The following is a 17,369-nucleotide window of genomic DNA, read 5'->3' as shown; positions in this document are numbered from 1 at the left end:
TGACAGGCCAATGCCTTGTTACCACAAACCTTCAATATGTAAAAAATGCAATATCTGCAAAATCTAATAGAGTGAAGCAAAATAAAATGAGATGAGCCTGTATATAATGTTTTTAAATGACAAAATTATAGAAATAGTAAACAGAATATTATTTGCCAGGATCACAGGAGTGGGATGGGTACAACTATAGAGGGGTAGCAGAAAGGAGATCCCTGTAGTGATGGAACAGTTGTATATGTTGACTGTGGTGGTGATGGCACGAATCTGAATTTACACATGTGATACAATTACTTAGAAACACACACAAACATAAACACCACTGTTACATGCTAAAAGGGCATTTGATAAATTTGGCAGTCATTCTTAAGAAAAATTCTAAGCAAATAAAATGTAAAGATGGTGACTAGCTATAAGAATTCCGTCTAATGAAAAGCAATAACAAATCCTACCCAAAATGATAAAAGAGACTTTCTCCATTAAAATAATTTATTTTGCAAAATGTTTAGTAGTAATTGGACAATATGTAATTTTTGATTAAAATAGTGTGTATTACTATGCCATATTTTGATACATCAGTGAATTGACAATCAAACTGATGAATTATTGGTTAAAAGTAAAACAATTGAGAACTTTTAAAGAAACAATAAGAATGAAGACGATTTAATTGCTGGTCCACTGTGCTCTAAATCAAAATAGTCAAGTGAGTCTCAAGCAAAACACAGAATATACAAATACATTTCTATTCGTAAATTAAAGATTGGCAATTTAGCTTCAGGGAAACAATTTCAGCCATCATATTAATATATTTGTTTAAATTTTAATGGGATTGTAATTTAATTTGGATTTTACCTATTGCTTTGAGTTTATGGTCATGGGGTACATACTTAAAGACTTTAATGGAAATACATATTTAAGTGAAATTATTAAGAATAATTTAATTTACCACAAGTGCTCATGAGGATTTTCTTTTCTTTTTAACATCTTTATTGGAGTATAATTTCATTCCAATGTTGTGTTAGTTTCTGCTGTATAACAAAGTGAATCAGCTATATGTATACATATGTCCCTATATCTCCTCTCTCTTGACTTCCCTCCCACCCTCCCTACCCCACCTCTCTAGGTGGTCACATAGCACCAAACTGATCTCCCTGTGCTATGCAGCTGCTTCCCACTAGTGATCTAGTTTACATTTGGTAGTGTATATATGTCAATGCTACTCTCTCACTTCATCCTAGCTTACCCTTCTCCCTCACTGTGTCCTCAAGTCCATTCTCTACCACTGAATCGTTATTCCTGTCCTGCCCCTAGGTGCTTCAGAACAATTTATTTATTTATTTATTTAGATTCCATATATAAATCCACGTAGATTTCATATGTGTTAGCATAAAGTATTTGTTTTTCTCTTCCTGATTTACTTCACTCTCTATGACAGACTCTACGTCCATCCACTTCTCCATAAATAACTCAATTTCCTTCCTATTTATGGCTAAATAATATTCCACTGTATATACTTGCCACAATTTCTTTATCCATTCATCTTTCGATGGACACTTAGATTGTTTCCATGTCCTGACTATTGTAAATCGTGCTGCAATGAACATTGTGGTACATGACTCTTTTTGAATTATGGTTTGCTCAGGGTATATGCCCAGTAGTGGGATTGCTGGGTCATATGGTAGTCCTATTTTAAGTTTTTTAAGTAACCTCCATACTGTTCTCCATAGTGGCTGTATCAATTTACATTCCCACCAAAGTGCAAGAGGGTTCCCTTTTCTCCACACCCTCTTCAGCATTTATTGTTTGTATATTGTTTAATTATGGCCATTCTGATGGGTGTGAGGTGATACCTCATTGTGGTTTGGTTTGCATTTCTCTAAAGATTAGTTATGTTGAGCATCCTTTCATGTGTTTGTTGGAAATCTGTATACATTCTTTGGAGAAATGTCTATTTAGGTCTTCTGCCCATTTTTGGATTGGATTGTTTGTTTTTTTGCTATTCAGCTGCATGAGCTGCTTGTATATTTTAAAAATTAATCCTTTATCACTTGCTTCATTTGCAAATATTTTCTCTCATTCTGAGGGTTGACTTTTCATCTTGTTTGTGGTTTCTTTGTTGTGCAAAAGCTTTAAAGTTTCATTAGGTCCCATTTGTTTATTTTTGTTTTTATTTCCATTTCTCTAGGAGGTGGGTCAAAAAGGATCTTGCTATGATTTATGTCGTAAAGTGTCCAGCCTAGGTTTTCCTCCAAGAGTTTTATAGTGTCTGGCCTTACATTTAGGTCTTTAATCCATTTTGACTTTATTTTTGTGTATGGTGTTAGGAAGTGTTCTAATTTCATTCTTTTACATATAGCTGTCCAGTTTTCCCAGCACCAGTTATTGAAGAGGATGTCTTTCTACATTATATATTCTTGCCTCTTTTGTCAAAGATAAGGTGACCATATTGCATGGGTTAATCTCTGGGCTTTCTATCCTGTTCCATTGATCTATCTTTCTGTTTTTGTGCCAGTACCATACTGTCTTGACTATTGTAGCTTTGTAGTATAGTCTGAAGTCAAGGAGCCTGATTCTTCCAGCTCCATTTTTCTTTCTCAAATTGCTTTGGCTATTTGGGATCTTGTGTTTCCATAAAACTTGTCAATTTTTTTGTTCTGGTTCTGTAAAAAATGCCACTGGTAGCTTGATAAGGATTGCATTCAATCTGTAGATTGCTTTGGGTAGGATAGTCATTTTCACAATGTTCATTCTTCAAATTCAAGAACATGGTATATCTCTCCATCTGTTTGTAACGTCTTTAATTTCTTTCACCAGTGTCTTATAATTTTCTGCATATAGGCCTTTTTTTCTCCTTAAGTAGGTTTATTCCTAGGTATATTATTATTTTTGTTGCAATGGTAAATGGGAGTGCTTCCTTAATTTCTCTTTCAGATGTTTTGTCATTAGTGTATAGAAATGCAAGAGATTTCTGTGTACTAATTTTGTATCCTGTTACTTTAATAAATTAATTGATTAGCTTTGGTAGTTTTCTGGTGGCATCTTTAGGATTCTCTATGTATAGTGTCATGTCATCTGCAAACAGGGACAGCTTTACCTTTTATTTTCTGATTTGGATTCCTTTTATTTATTCTTTTTCTCTTATTGCTGTGTCTATAACTTCCAAAGCTAAGAGTGAGCACCCTTATCTTGTTCCTGATCTTAGAGGAAATGTTTTCAGTTTTTCACCATTGAGAATGATATTGGCTGTGGGTTTGTCATATATGGTCTTTATTATATTGAGTTATGTTCCCTCTATGCACACTTTCTGGAGAGTTTTTATTATAAATGGGTGTTAAATTTTGTCAAAAGCTTTTTCTGCATCTATTATCATAAGGCTTTTATCCTTCAATTTGTTAATATGGTGTATCACATTGATTTGTGTATATTTTAGAATCCTTGCATTCCTGGGATAAACCCCACTTGATCATGGTGTATGATCCTTTTTATGTGCAGTTGGATTCTGTTTGCTAGTACTGTGTTGAGAGTTTTTGCATCTATATTCATCAGTGATATTGGCCTGTAGTTTTCTTTTTATGTGACATCTTTGTCTGGTTTTGTTATCAAAGTGATGGTAGCCTCATAGAATGAGTTTGGGAGTGTTCCTCCCTCTGCTATATTTTGGAAGAGTTTGAGAAGGATAGGTGTTAGCTCTTCTCTAAATGTTTGATAGAATTCACCTGTGAAGCCACCTGGTCCTGGACTTTTGTTTGTTGGAAGATTTTTAATCACACTTTCAATTTCAGTGCTTATGATTGGTCTGTTTATGTTTTCTATTTTTTCCTTGTGTAGTCTTGGAAGGTTGTGCTTTTCTAAGAATGTGTCTATCTCTTCCAAGTTGTCCATTTTATTGGCACATAGTTGCTTGTAGTAATCGCTCATGTTCGTTTGGATTTCTTCAGTGTCATTTGTTACTTCTCCTTTTTCATTTCTAATTCTGTTGATTTGAGTCTTCTTCCTTTTTTTTTCTTGATGAGTCTAGCTAATGGTTTATCAATTTTGTTTATCATCTCCAAGAACCAGCTTTTAGTTTTATTGATCTCTGTTATTTTTTCCTTCATTTCTTTTTCATGTATATCTGATCTGATCTTTATGATTCCTTTCCTTCTGCTAACTTTGGGTTTTTTTGTTCTTTCTCTAATTGCATTAGGTGTAAGAATAGGTTCTTTATTTGAGATTTTTCTTGTTTCTTGAGGTAGGATTGTATTGCTATAAACTTCCTTCTTAGAACTGCTTTTGCTGCATCCCATAGGTTTTAGGTCATCATGTTTTCATTGTCATTTCTTCTAGGAAGTTTTTATTTCTGCTTTGATTTCTTCAGTGATCTCCTTGTTATATAGTAGTGTATCATTTAGCCTGCATGAGTTTGTATAATTTACAGGGTTTTTTTTGCCATAATTGATGTCTAGTCTCATAGGGTTGTGGTCAGAAAAGATACTTGATACAATTTCAATTTTCTTAAATTTACCAAGGCTTGATTTATAACCCAAGGTATAATCTATCTTAGAGAGAGAATGTTCCATGAGCACTTGAGAAGAAATTGTATTCTGTTATTTTTGATGAAATGCCCTATAAATATCAATTAAGTCTATCTGGTTTAATGTGTCTTTAAAATCTTGTGTTTCCTTATTTATTTTCATTTTGGATGATCAGTCCATTGTTGAAAGTGGTGTGTTAAAGTCCCCTCCTATTATTGTGTTACTGTTGATTTCCCTTTTTATGACTGTTAGCATTTGCCTCATATATTATAGTGCTCCTATTGGGTGCATAAATATTTACAATTGTTATGTCTTCTTCTTGTATTGGTCGCTTGATCGTTATGTAGTGTCCTTCTTTGTCACTTGTAATAGTCTTTATTTTAAAGTCTACCTTTGTCTGACATGAGAATGGCTACTCCAGTTTTCTTTTGATTTCCTTTTACATGGAATATCTTTTTCCATCCCATCACTTTCAACCTGTATGTGTCCCTATGTCTGAATTGGGCCTTTTGTCGACAGCATATATTCGGGTCTCATTTTTGTATCCATTCATCTAGTCTGTGTCTTTTGGTTGGAGCATTTAATCCATTTACATTTAAGGTAGTTATCAATATGTGTGTTCCTATTACCATTTTCTTAATTGTTTTGGGTTTGTTTTTGTAGGTCTTTCCCTTCTCTTGTGTTTCCTGCCTAGATAAGTTCCTTTAGCATTTGTTGTAAAGCTGGTTTAGTGGTGCTGAATTCTCTTAACTTTTGCTTATCTGTAAAGGTTTTAATTTCTCCATCAAATCTGAATGAGATCCTTTCTGGGTAGACTAATCTTGGTTGTAGGCTTTTCCCTTTCATCACTTTACGTATGTCCTGCTACTCCCTTCTGGCTTGTAGAATTTCTGCTGAAAGTTCAGCTCTTAACCTTATTGATTTTCTGTTTTAAGTTATTTGTTGCTTTTCCCTAGTTGCATTTAATATTTTTTCTTTGAATTTAATTTTTGATAGTTTGATTAATATGTGTCTTGACGTTTTTCTCTTTACATGTATCCTGTACGGGACTCTCAGCACTTCATGGACTTGACTATTTCCTTTCCTTTGTTAGCAAAATTTTCAACTGTAATCTCTTGAAATATTTTCTCAGACCCTTACTTTATCTCTTCTTCTTCTTGGACCCCTATAATTCTAATGTCGGTGCATTTAATGTTGCCCCAGAAGTCTCTGAGACTGTCCTCAATTATCTTCCTTCTTTTTTCTTTATTCTGCTCCCTGGTTGTTATTTCTATCATTTTATCTTCCAGATCACTTATCCATTCTTCTGTCTCAGTTATTCTGCTCTTCATTCCTTCTAGTGTATTTTTAATTTCATGTACTGTGTTGTTCATCATTGTTTGTTTGCTCTTGTTACACATTTCTTGTTTTCTCCATTCTATTTCTGAGATTTTGGATCATCTTTACAATCATTACTCTGAATTATTTTTTTCATGTAGATTGTGTATTTCCTATTCCTTTTTTTTTTTTTTTTTGGTCTGCTGGGTTTTCACCTTGCTCCTTCATTTGCTGCATATGTCTCTGTCTTCTAATTTAGTTTAATTTGTTGTGTTAGTGGCCGCCTTTTCACATGCTGCAGCTTTGTTGTTCCTGTCATTTTGGTGTCTGCCCCCAGTGTGTGAGGTTGGTTCAGTGACTTGTGTAGACTTCCTGGTGGAGGGAGCTGGTGCCTACGTTCTGGTGGGCTGTGCTGTGTCTTGTCCTTCTGGTGGGCAGGGCTGCATCCAGTGGTGTGTTTTGGAGTGTCTGTGAACTTAGTATGACTTTAGGCATCCTCACTTCTAATGGGTGGTGTTGTATTCCTGTGTTGCTAGTTCTTTGGCATGGGGTGTCCAGCACTGGAGCTTGCTGGTCTTTGGGTGGAGCTTGGTCTTAGTGTTGAGATGAGGATCTCTGGCAGAGCTCTCACTGATTGATATTACATGGGCCTGGGAGGTTTCTGGTAGTCCAGTGTCCTGGACTCGGTCCTCCCATCTCAGAGGCTCAGGCCCGACACTCAGCCAGAGCACCAAGACCCTGCCAGCCACACAGATCAGAAGAAAAGGAAGAAAGAAAATATAATCAACAGACAGAACCCTAGAACAAATGGTAAAAGCAAAACTAAACAGGCAAAATCACATAAAGAAACATACACATACACACTCACAAGAAGTGAAAAAGGAAAAAAAATGAGAGTAAACAAACCAATAAACAAATCCACCAATGATAATAAGAACTAAAAACTAAACTAAGATAAACATAAAAACAGAAACATTTTAGACACAGGAAGCAAACCCCAGGTCTACAGTTTCTCCCAAAGTCCACTGACACAATATTCGGAATATTCATTGTCTATTTAGGTGTTCTTCAGATGCAGGGTTTATCAAGTTGTTTTGGGGGATTTAATCTGCAGCTCCTGAAGCTGCACAGAGAAATTTCCCTTTCTTTTCTTTGTTTGCACAGCTCTTGTGGTTCAGATTTTGTTTTGGCCCTGCCTCTGTGTGTAGGCCATCCTCAGGAGTCTGTTCCCCACTCAGACAGGAGGGGGTTAAAGCAGCAGCTGTTTAGGGCTTTCTTGCTCACTCAGGCCAATGAAAGGCAGGGGTATGGTAGTCATACTTGGAATTCTGGGTGAGCCTGTGGCGACAGAGGCCAGCATGACATTGCAACAGCCTGAGGCATGCTACTGTTCTCCCAAGGAAGTTGTTCCTGGATCATGGGACTCTGACAGTGGTGTGCAGCACAGACTCCCAGGGAGTGCAGGTAGTGACCTGCCCTTGCACACAGGATTCTTGGTGGCTGTGGCCGCAGTGTTAGCAGTTTATGCACATCTCTGTGGTCCAAGCTGACAGTCATGGCTTGTGTCAGTCTCTGCAGCTCACTTAGGTGGTGCTCTGCCTTCTGTGGGCACACAAGGAAAGAATGCCCTCTCCTCGCACATGCTGAAACAATGATTTCTTGCCTCTTTGGCAGGCCCAGACATTTTCCTGGACTCCCTCCCAGCTAGCTGTGGTGCACTAGCTTATTTCAGGCTGTCTTCATGCAGCCAACACCAGTCCTCTCCTTGGGTTTGACCTCCGAAGCCTGAGTCTCGGATCCCAGCCGCTGCCTGCCCCAGCAGGTGAGCAGACAAGCTTCTCAGGTTGTTGAGTGCTGGTGGGCACAAGTCCTCTGTGTGGGAATCTCTCCACTTTGCTCTCTGCACCACTGTTACTGTGCTCTCTTTTGTGGCTCTAAAGCTTCCCCCACCCACCCCACATCCCCACCAGTGAAGGGTTTCCCTGTGTGTGGAAACTTTTCCTCCTTCACAGCCCCCTCCCAGAGGTGTGCATTCTGTGCCTATTGTTTTGTATCTGTTTTTTTTCTTTTTCCCTACCCTGGTACATGGGGATTTTCTTGCCTTTTGGGAAACCTGAGGTCTTTTGCCAGCATTCAGTAGGTATTCTGTAGGAGTTGTTCCACATGGAGATGTGTTTTTGATGTACTTGTGGAGAGGAAGGTGATCTCCCTGTCTTACTCCTCTGCCATCTTGAAGTCTCTCCCTCATGAGGATTTTCTAAAATTTCCCTTCTCTATACAAGTTTAATGAATATTATTATTATTCCAGCATATATTCCGAGGAACTATCCATCACACAACCAGAAAAGATCGAAACTTTCTTGTAGGATTATACTGTAATAAATCATTATAGGTCCAATTTTGCATCATAAAACTATAACAAATATTTAAATGCTAATTTGATAAGCATGCCATAAACACACTAAAAATAATTTTGTATCAAATGATTGCAGCCAAGAAATAAAATTTGTGACCAATAGATTTACAAAAGAAGAGAAACACACAATCAACATAATTTATTGTAGGAGTGTGAAATGTTATTTTATAAAAGCTCTAAAGTGGGAAGCAGTGTGCTGAATATTTCCTGTAACTATGTCATTAAAATAGAAGCTTTTAAAAATTAAGTTATTTTCTGATTTTTTAATGAAATTAATAACACTAAGAAGAATTAAATTACACAAATTTTAGTTTACATCTACATCTTAAAGAATAAATTTAAAATAAACATTGCTACTGGTGGTCATGAGAGACTCAAGGTCTGTAATAGGTGATGAGATACAAAGGAAGCATCCAGTCAGTTTCATTTTATTTACATTTTCAATTCCAGAAAAGTTATGTTTGAATACTGAAGTAATTGCCAAATCTAAAGTCACTATTGGTAATCTCTAAGATATCATGGATATTGAGAAAGGTAAAATAAAATCTTTTGAACATGGAAAATGTGTATCTTGATTTTGATAGGATAAATTTAGTTTCTCAAAACCACAAATTGATAAAACTGATATTAATTAACAGCAAAATTCTGAATTACTATTTTAAAGAGAGAAATTGACAATGTAAAAAATATCAATTACAGTGCACACTCTCACATATCTGTATTAGATTCCTTCTATTTGCTAGACTACTGAAGAGCTGATGCCATTTAAAACAGGGCAGGAGAATGAGGAATAATATCATATGGATAAACTTCCTGATCACCATTGTCAAGAGTAGGTCACCTTAGACTGAAGGACAAAACTAGGTTTGGATGCAGTTTCAGGGAGGTAGTTGAATGGACAGAGTATGACAAGCAGTATGTGAGTGACTATGGAGGAAATACTCAAAAGGGTGAGCTTAAGTTCCAATTCTTGAGAATATTTCATTCTCATTGGAACAAACACAAAATGTTTAAAAGATTGTTAGTTATTCTTTTGTGTCCACAATATGCTGCTGGTGTTTTGTACATAAAGCCAACAAGTTATTCTGATGATCCAAGGGAGGGTTCATAATTAACATGCCAAACAATACAAAGTAATAGAATAGATTTTCAACTTAATAGACCCAATCAGGTACCTCCCATATCTTTATTTCCACTCATAGTCACCATTCCATACAGAGTTATTTATAGTCTCTGTTTTAAATTCTTTATATTCCATAAATTCTTCCACTAGCTTTTACCTGGATTTCTGCCATTATTCTACAAAAACTGTTGCCATAACAATCATTAATGACATTTACATAGTTAAATCCAACAGATACTTTTCATTTATTTATTTGCTTGACTTAGAAATATTTGACATTACCAACCATGTCTTCATTCTAGAAAAAACTCTTCTCCCTTTAGTTCTGACAATCAGATCTCCTGATTTTCTTCCTTCCTCTATAATCATACATATTTGACTAGTTGGCTGGTTTCCAACTTCTGCTCAATCTCACTGAAACCTTATCTTGGAAGTTCTATAGAAATTCTATCCTACTCATCTCGTCTCTCGTGGCCTCAATTACCATCTATTTGTTGTTGACTGAAAACTTCCAAATCTATATAGTTCAGACATCTAACCTGTTTACAAGATCCATATAATGCCAACTGTCAACATGACATCTCATTTTAGATGCATAGCAGACATCTTTTATTTTTTTCCAGGATGGAGTTTTCCTTTGGGATTTGAGCACCCATTAATTAATTAATTATTTTTAAACATCTTTATTAGAGTATAATTGCTTTCCAATGGTGTGTTAGTTTCTGCTTTATAACAAAGTGAATCAGCTATACATATACATATATCCCCATATCTCCTCCCTCTTGTGTCTCCCTCCCACCATCCCTATCCCACCCTTCTAGGTGGTCACAAAGCACCGAGCTGATCTCCCTGTGCTATGTAGCTGCTTCCCACTAGCTATCTATTTTACATTTGGTAGTGTATATATGTCTATGTCAATCTTTCACTTGGTCCCAGCTTACCCTTCCCCCTCCCGTGTCCTCAAGTCCATTCTCTGTGTCTGTGTCTTGATTCCTGTCCTGCCCTAAGTTCTTCAGAACCACTTTTATTTATTATTATTTTTTTTTAGATTTCATACATATGTGTTAGCATACGGTATTTATTTTTCTCTTTCTGGCTTACTTCACTCTGTATGATAGACTCTAGGCCCGTCCACCTCACTACAAATAACTCAATTTCGTTTCTTTTTATGGCTGAGTAATATTCCACTGTATACATGTGCCACATCTTCTTTATCCATTCATCTGTTGATGGACACTTAGGTTGCTTCCATGTCCTGGCTATTGTAAATAGAGCTGCAGTGAACATTGTGGTACACGACTCTTTTTGAATTATGGTTTGCTCAGGGTATATGTCCAGTAGTGGGATTGCTGGGTCATATGGTAGTTCTATTTTTAGTTTTTTAAGGAACCCCCATAGTGGCTGTATCAATTTATTTTCCCACCAACGATGTAAGAGGGTTCCCTTTTCTCAAAACCCTCTCCAGCATTTATATTCTGTAGATATTTTGATGATGAACATTCTGACTCGTGTGAGGTGATACCTCATTGTAGTTTTGGTTTTTATTTCTCTAATGATTAGTGACGTTGAGCATCCTTTCATGTGTTTCTTAGCAATCTGTATATCTTCTTTGGAGAAATGTCTATTTAAGTCTTATGCCCATTTTTCGATTGGGTTTTTTTTTTTTTTTTTGATATTCAGCTACATGAGTTGTTTGCAAATTTTGGAGATTAATCCCTGTCAGTTGCTTCATTTGCAAATATTTTCTCCCATTGTGAGGGTTGTATTTTTGTCTTGTTTATGGTTTCCTTTGCTGTGCAAAATCTTTTAAGTTTCATTTGGTCCCATTTTTTTAAATTTTTGTTTTTATTTCCATTTCTCTAAAAAGTGGGTCAAAAAGGATCCTGCTGTGATTTATGTCATAGAGTGTTCTGAGTATGTTATCCTGTAAGTGTTTTATAGTGTCTGGCCTTATATTTAGGTCATTAATCCATTTTGAGTTTATTTTTGTGTATGGTGTTAGGGATTGTTCTAATTTCATTCTTTTACATGAAGCTGTCTAGTTTTCCCAGAACCACTTATTGAAGAGGCTGTCTTTTCTCCATCATATATTCTTTCCTTCTTTATCAAAAATAAGGTGACCTTATGTGCATGAGTTTATCTCTGGGCTTCTTAAGTTCAATATGTCCAAACTGAACTTATCATCTCTCCACTCACAAAATATACTATCCTTTTGTGTTTTATAATTCGATCAACAGTACAAACAATCCTCACGCTGCTTAAGCCAGGAGTTTAGAAATCATACTTGATCTCTTCCTTATCCTCCCTGCCCACCATGCATTTCTTCAACTTTCAGTGCCTGAACACATTGTATGTCTACATATATACTTATATAGTAAATAAATGAAACTTTCATTTATATCTTGAGACTAGATGATGCAGTTTCACAAGCTCAGAGCTCTTTCATGTTACTTAGATGAAAGCACATAATTTAGTCACACTAGTATATGTTCTATAAATGTTGTGTGTTTAAGGGCTATGCGGAAGCTTGAAATTCCATCATTACATATGTTCCTATATTTTAGGATAACTACACTTTTAGGACTTATTTAAATGTAAATAAATAATACTTATTAATGTAATGTTTTAAATGTAATAGTAATAATATTTAAATGTAATAGTTATATATTTTTAAATGTAATAGTAAATGTAAATATACTTATTTAAATATAATAGCAATACTTTTTGTGGGGGGTGCAAGGAATAGTGACTTATTCAGAAAGCCAGCAGACCAAGAAGATGGTAGACTTGTGTCCCCAAGAACCATCTTGCCCCAGTTAGCGGAGGGAGTAAAGTCAAACATTTCCTGGTTCTGGTCAGCCTCCAGAGGGTATGTATTAATTTCTTCCTCCCAGTCATTCACAGTTGGGACTGTCAGGATATTTCCTGTGGGCAGGAACCATATCAAGGATGGCAGCATCACCTGATTTCGGGAATTTGGGGCCATCTTCCATCTTTTTCCCAGAACTATGATCAATTTGTGTTCTCTAGTCACAGAATGTAACCTTGAGTCCAAACCAATTTTCGAGAAATGCTTACAGAACCAGAGTGAGAAGCGTACAGATAACTGGATGCATTTCTTTTCTACTGTTGGAGAAATAGATAGACTCTTTTCCATATGGTATAAAATCGGGCTTCACAAGTGTATTTAGGTCAATTCTTCTTTCTCTTAAATTATATTCTTCTAATATATTTGTAAAGAGTAATGGCTAAGCAGGGAGGTTGATTTATGTATGTTGCTGGGCCACATGCTTAACCACAGTTACTATGGGTGGTGGCATTCTCTTCCCCTTTTTATCTCTACCTTGATTAGTGGCTGGTGACAATGTAGGTTCAGAGATTACAATTTTCCTCAGTATGTTCTTGTTACCTTCAAAAGGACAGAGCCCATACCTCACTTCTCCTAACAACACTACCGCCCAAATTTTAGTTGTGTAGTTACAAAAATGTAATGGAAAACTAAAGAAGGAAACAACAAAAGAGTAAATATACTTAATTTTTGTGCTAATTATGACTTCTACTATAACCAAGGTAAAAAAATCCTGTTTAATTTGTCTAACTATGCATAAAATGTTACACCAAACCTCTTATTATCTTTGAATATATCTGGTTTCATATGTATTTCTAGAAAAATTTTTTTTGTTTTTAATGATGAAATTCTGTGCTTCAGAATACCCTTTAAATGCAAAACACATTTTGAAGGATACGTCCTACATTCTGGTTTCATCTAAGCAACATAAATGATTTCCAAATGTGTGAAAATATATCATCTGCTTCCTTGAGATATACTTCAAAGTTCCATTTATTCATTATATATACATAAATATGTGTATGCATATATATGCATATACAATACATATAAGTATAAATATAAATATATATATCCTATTATGCTCAGGAATACACTGAGATTTGAATACACTGTGGGCAGTACAATTGAGGGAGGAGTCAAGCATGATTCCCAAGTTTCTGGATTAAGCAACATGATGATTATTTGTGTTGTTTATTGAGTTTTTTTATTATTATTATAGCATAAATGTCTAGAGTTGATGAATTCAGCAGGGGGATTCTTTCTTGAAGTCCCTCATATGTTTGTAGTCAGATGGTGGCTGAGACTGGAGTCACATGAACATATGTTCTTCAATCGTATGTTTGGCATCTGGACTAGGATGGCTGGAACAGCTGAAGTCTATTCTGGCATTTCTACTCATGCATAGATTGAGTTTCTTCACAGCATGACAGTCTCAAAATATTCATTTTTCTTACAAGGTAGTTGGCTGCTCCCATTTCAAGTGTTCCAAGGGACAAAGTGGAAGTTGCCAGTCTCTTATGTCCTAGATCTAGCACTTGATACAGGACCATGTCTGACCATATTACATAGGTCAGAGCAATCACAGAACTTACCAGATTCAAGAGGACATTCCATATGTCACTAGGAGAATTAAAGAATTTGTGTCCATATTTAATCTAGCATAGAGCTCAGTAAGGTAAAACATTCATAAAGTATGTCAAAACGTGCTCAACCTGGTTTTTAAATTTTCCATTCTGTCCTTAGGTCTGCAAATTTTCACATGCAAATATTTAACTAATCTTCTGAAAATTCAATTCCTCACCCAGAAGTGTTGGTTTTGTCTTATGATCCGTCATATTTTCCTAAAAGTACATTTCCCTTAGTCCAAGTCACCCACTCTAAGATAAATCCTCAAGCTCCAGCAAGACAATCTAGGGTGGGTATTTTTACTCAAAATCCTATAGAACAGAATCATTTCAAAATGTGTTGATCAGCATGAATTGCTGATTTGTAAAGAAAGAAACTCTTATTTTAATTAAATTTTATTAGAGAATAGTTGATTTACAGTGTTGTGTTAGTTTCTGCTGTACAGAAAAGTGAATCAGTTATACATATGCATATATCCACTCTTTTTAGATTATTTTCCCATATAGGCTATTACAGAGTATCGAGTAGAGTTCCCAATACTATACAGTAGGTTCTTGATAGTTATCTTGTTTATATATAGTAGTGTGTATATGTCAATCCCAATCTTCCAATTTATCCCTCCCACCCTTTCCCTCTTGGTTACCATAAGTTTGTTTTTTACATGTGTGAGTCAATTTCTGTTTTATGAATGAATTCATTTGTACCATTTTTGTAGATGCCACATATAAACAATATCAATGATATCTGTCTTTCTCTGTTTGACTTACTTCACTCAGTATGATGGTCTCTAGGTCTATCCATGTTGCTGCAAAGGCATTATTTATTTCTTTTCCATGGCTGAGTAAAATTCCATTGTATATATGTACCACATCTTCTTTATCCATTCCCCTGTTGATGGACATTTAGGTTGCTTCCATGTCTTGGCTATTGTAAATAGTGCAGCAATGAATGTTGGGGTGTATGTATCTTTTCAAGTTATGATTTTCTCCAGATATATGCTCAGGAGTGGTATTGCCAGATCATATGGTAGCTCTGTTTTTAGTTTTTTTAAGGAACCTCCATACTGTTCTCCATAGTGGCTGTATCAATTTACACTCTCACCAACAGTGTAGGAGGGTTTCCTTTTCTTCACACCCTCTCCAGAATTTAATGTTTGTAGATCTTTTGATGATGGCCATTCTGACAAATATGAGGTGATACTTCATTGTAGTTTTGATTTGCATTTCTCTAATAATTAGTGACTTTAAGCATCTTTTCATGTGTTTTTTTAGCCATCTGTATGTCTTCTTTGGAGACATGTCTATTTAGGTCTTCTGCCCATTTTTTGACTGGGTCTTTTGTATTTTTGAGATTGAGCTGCATGAGCTGTTTGTGTATTTCAGAGATTAATACCTTGTTGGTTGCTTTTTTTGCAAATATTTTCAACCATTCTGAGGGTTGTATTTTCATTTTGTTTATGGTTTCTTTTGTTGTGCAAAATCTTTTAAGTTTAATTAGGTCCCATTTGTTTACTTTTGTTTTTATTTTCATTACTCTAGGAGGTGGGTCAAAGAAGATCTTTTTGTGATTTATGTCAAAGAATGTTCTGCCTATGTGTTCCTCTTAGAATTTTATAATGTCTGGCCTTACATTTAGGTATTTAATCCAGTTTGAGTTTAGTTTTGTGTATGGTGTTAAGGAGTGTCTAATTTCATTCTTTTACATGTAGCTCTCCAGTTTTCCTAGCACCGTTTATTGAAGAGACCATCTTTTCTCCATTGTATATTCTTGCCTCCTTTGTCATAGATTAGATGACCATAGGTGTGTGGGTTTATCTCTGGAATTTCTACCCTGTTCCAATGATCTATATTTCTGTTTGTGTGCCAGTACAATACTGTTTTCATTATTGTAGCTTTGTAGTATAGTGTGAAGTCGGGGGGACTGATTCTTCCAGCTCCCTTTTTCTTTCTCACGATTGCTTTTGCTACTGCTTTGGTATTTACATATAAATTGTATATTTTTCTGTTCTAATTCTGTGAAAAATGCCATTGGTAATTTGATAGGCATTGCATTGAATCTGGAGATTTCATTGAATCTGTAGATTTTCACAATATTGATTCTTCCAATCCAAGAACATGGTATATCTCTCCATCTGTTTGTGTCATCTTTGATTTCTTTAAACAGTATCTTAATTTTGTATCCTGCAACTTTACCAAATTCATTGAGGAGTTCTAGTAGTTTTTTGGTAACATCTTTAGGATTTTCTATGTATAGTATCATGTCATCTGCAAATAGTGACAGATTTACTTCTTCTTTTCCAATTTGGATTCCTTTTATTTCTTTTTCCTCTCTATTGCCCTGGATAGGACTTCCAAAACTATGTTGAATAATAGTGGTGAGAGTGGGCATCCTTGTCTTGTTCCTGATCTTAGAGGAAATGCTTTCTTTTTTTAACCACTGAGAATGATGTTTGCTGCGTGTTTGTCCTATATGACCTTTATTATGTTGAGGTAGTTTCCCTCAATGCCCACTTCTGGGAGAGGTTTTATCACAAATGTGTGTTGAATTTTGTCAAAATCTTCTGCATCTATTGAGATGATCATATGTTTTTTATTCTTCAATTTGTTAATATGGTATATCACATTGATTGACTTGAGTATATTGAAGAATCCTTGCATGCCTGGGATAAATCCCACTTGATCATGGTGTATTATCCTTGTAATGTGCTGTTGTGTTAGCTTTTCTAGTATTTAGTTGGGGATTTTTGCCTCTATATTCATCAGTGATATTGGCCTTTAATTTTCTTTTGTTTTGATATCTTTGGCTCATTTTGGTATCAGGGTGATGATGGCCTCAGAGAATGAGCTTGGGAGTGTTTCTTCCTCTGCAATTTTTAGAAGAATTTGAGAAGGATTGGTATTAACTCTTCTCTAAATATTTGTTAGAATTCACCTGTGAAGCCATCTGGTCCTGGATTTTTGTGTGTTGGAAGATTTTTAATCATAGTTTCAATCTCAGTACTTGTGATTGGTCTGTTCATATTTTCTATTTCTTCCTGGTTTAATCTTGAAAGTTGTACCTTTCTAAAAATTTGTCCATTTCTTCTATGTTGTCCATTTTATTGGCATATAGTTGCTTGTAATAATCTCTTATGATCCTCTGTATTTCTGTGGTGTGCACTGTAATGTCTCCTTTTTTATTTCATCTTGAAAAGTCTGAAAGAAACTCTTAATTCAGGCCCACCCACCCCCATCCAGTCTCTCACTGACACACATATACACATGCGTCTCCCACCACTGAAGGGGAAACATTAGTTTTTCAAATTGGTACAATCAAAGCTACAGCTGATAAGTTGAATGACATTAAAGATCCAGGAAATAAACATTAAAGATTTGGATGGCCCAGTCTAAGAAACAGGGTACATGTATTATAGAAAATAAGATACTTTCATTTCTTATCATCTAAAAAAGATCATTAATAGGTCCAATTATTACATAGTGAAATATAAGACTAGCATTATTAGAGATTCCATGCTGCTAAGAATGA

Source organism: Mesoplodon mirus (genome assembly GCF_964341445.2).
Source record: "Mesoplodon mirus genome assembly, chromosome: 14".
NCBI lineage: Eukaryota > Metazoa > Chordata > Mammalia > Artiodactyla > Ziphiidae > Mesoplodon > Mesoplodon mirus.
This window is presented reverse-complemented; position numbering follows the sequence as displayed.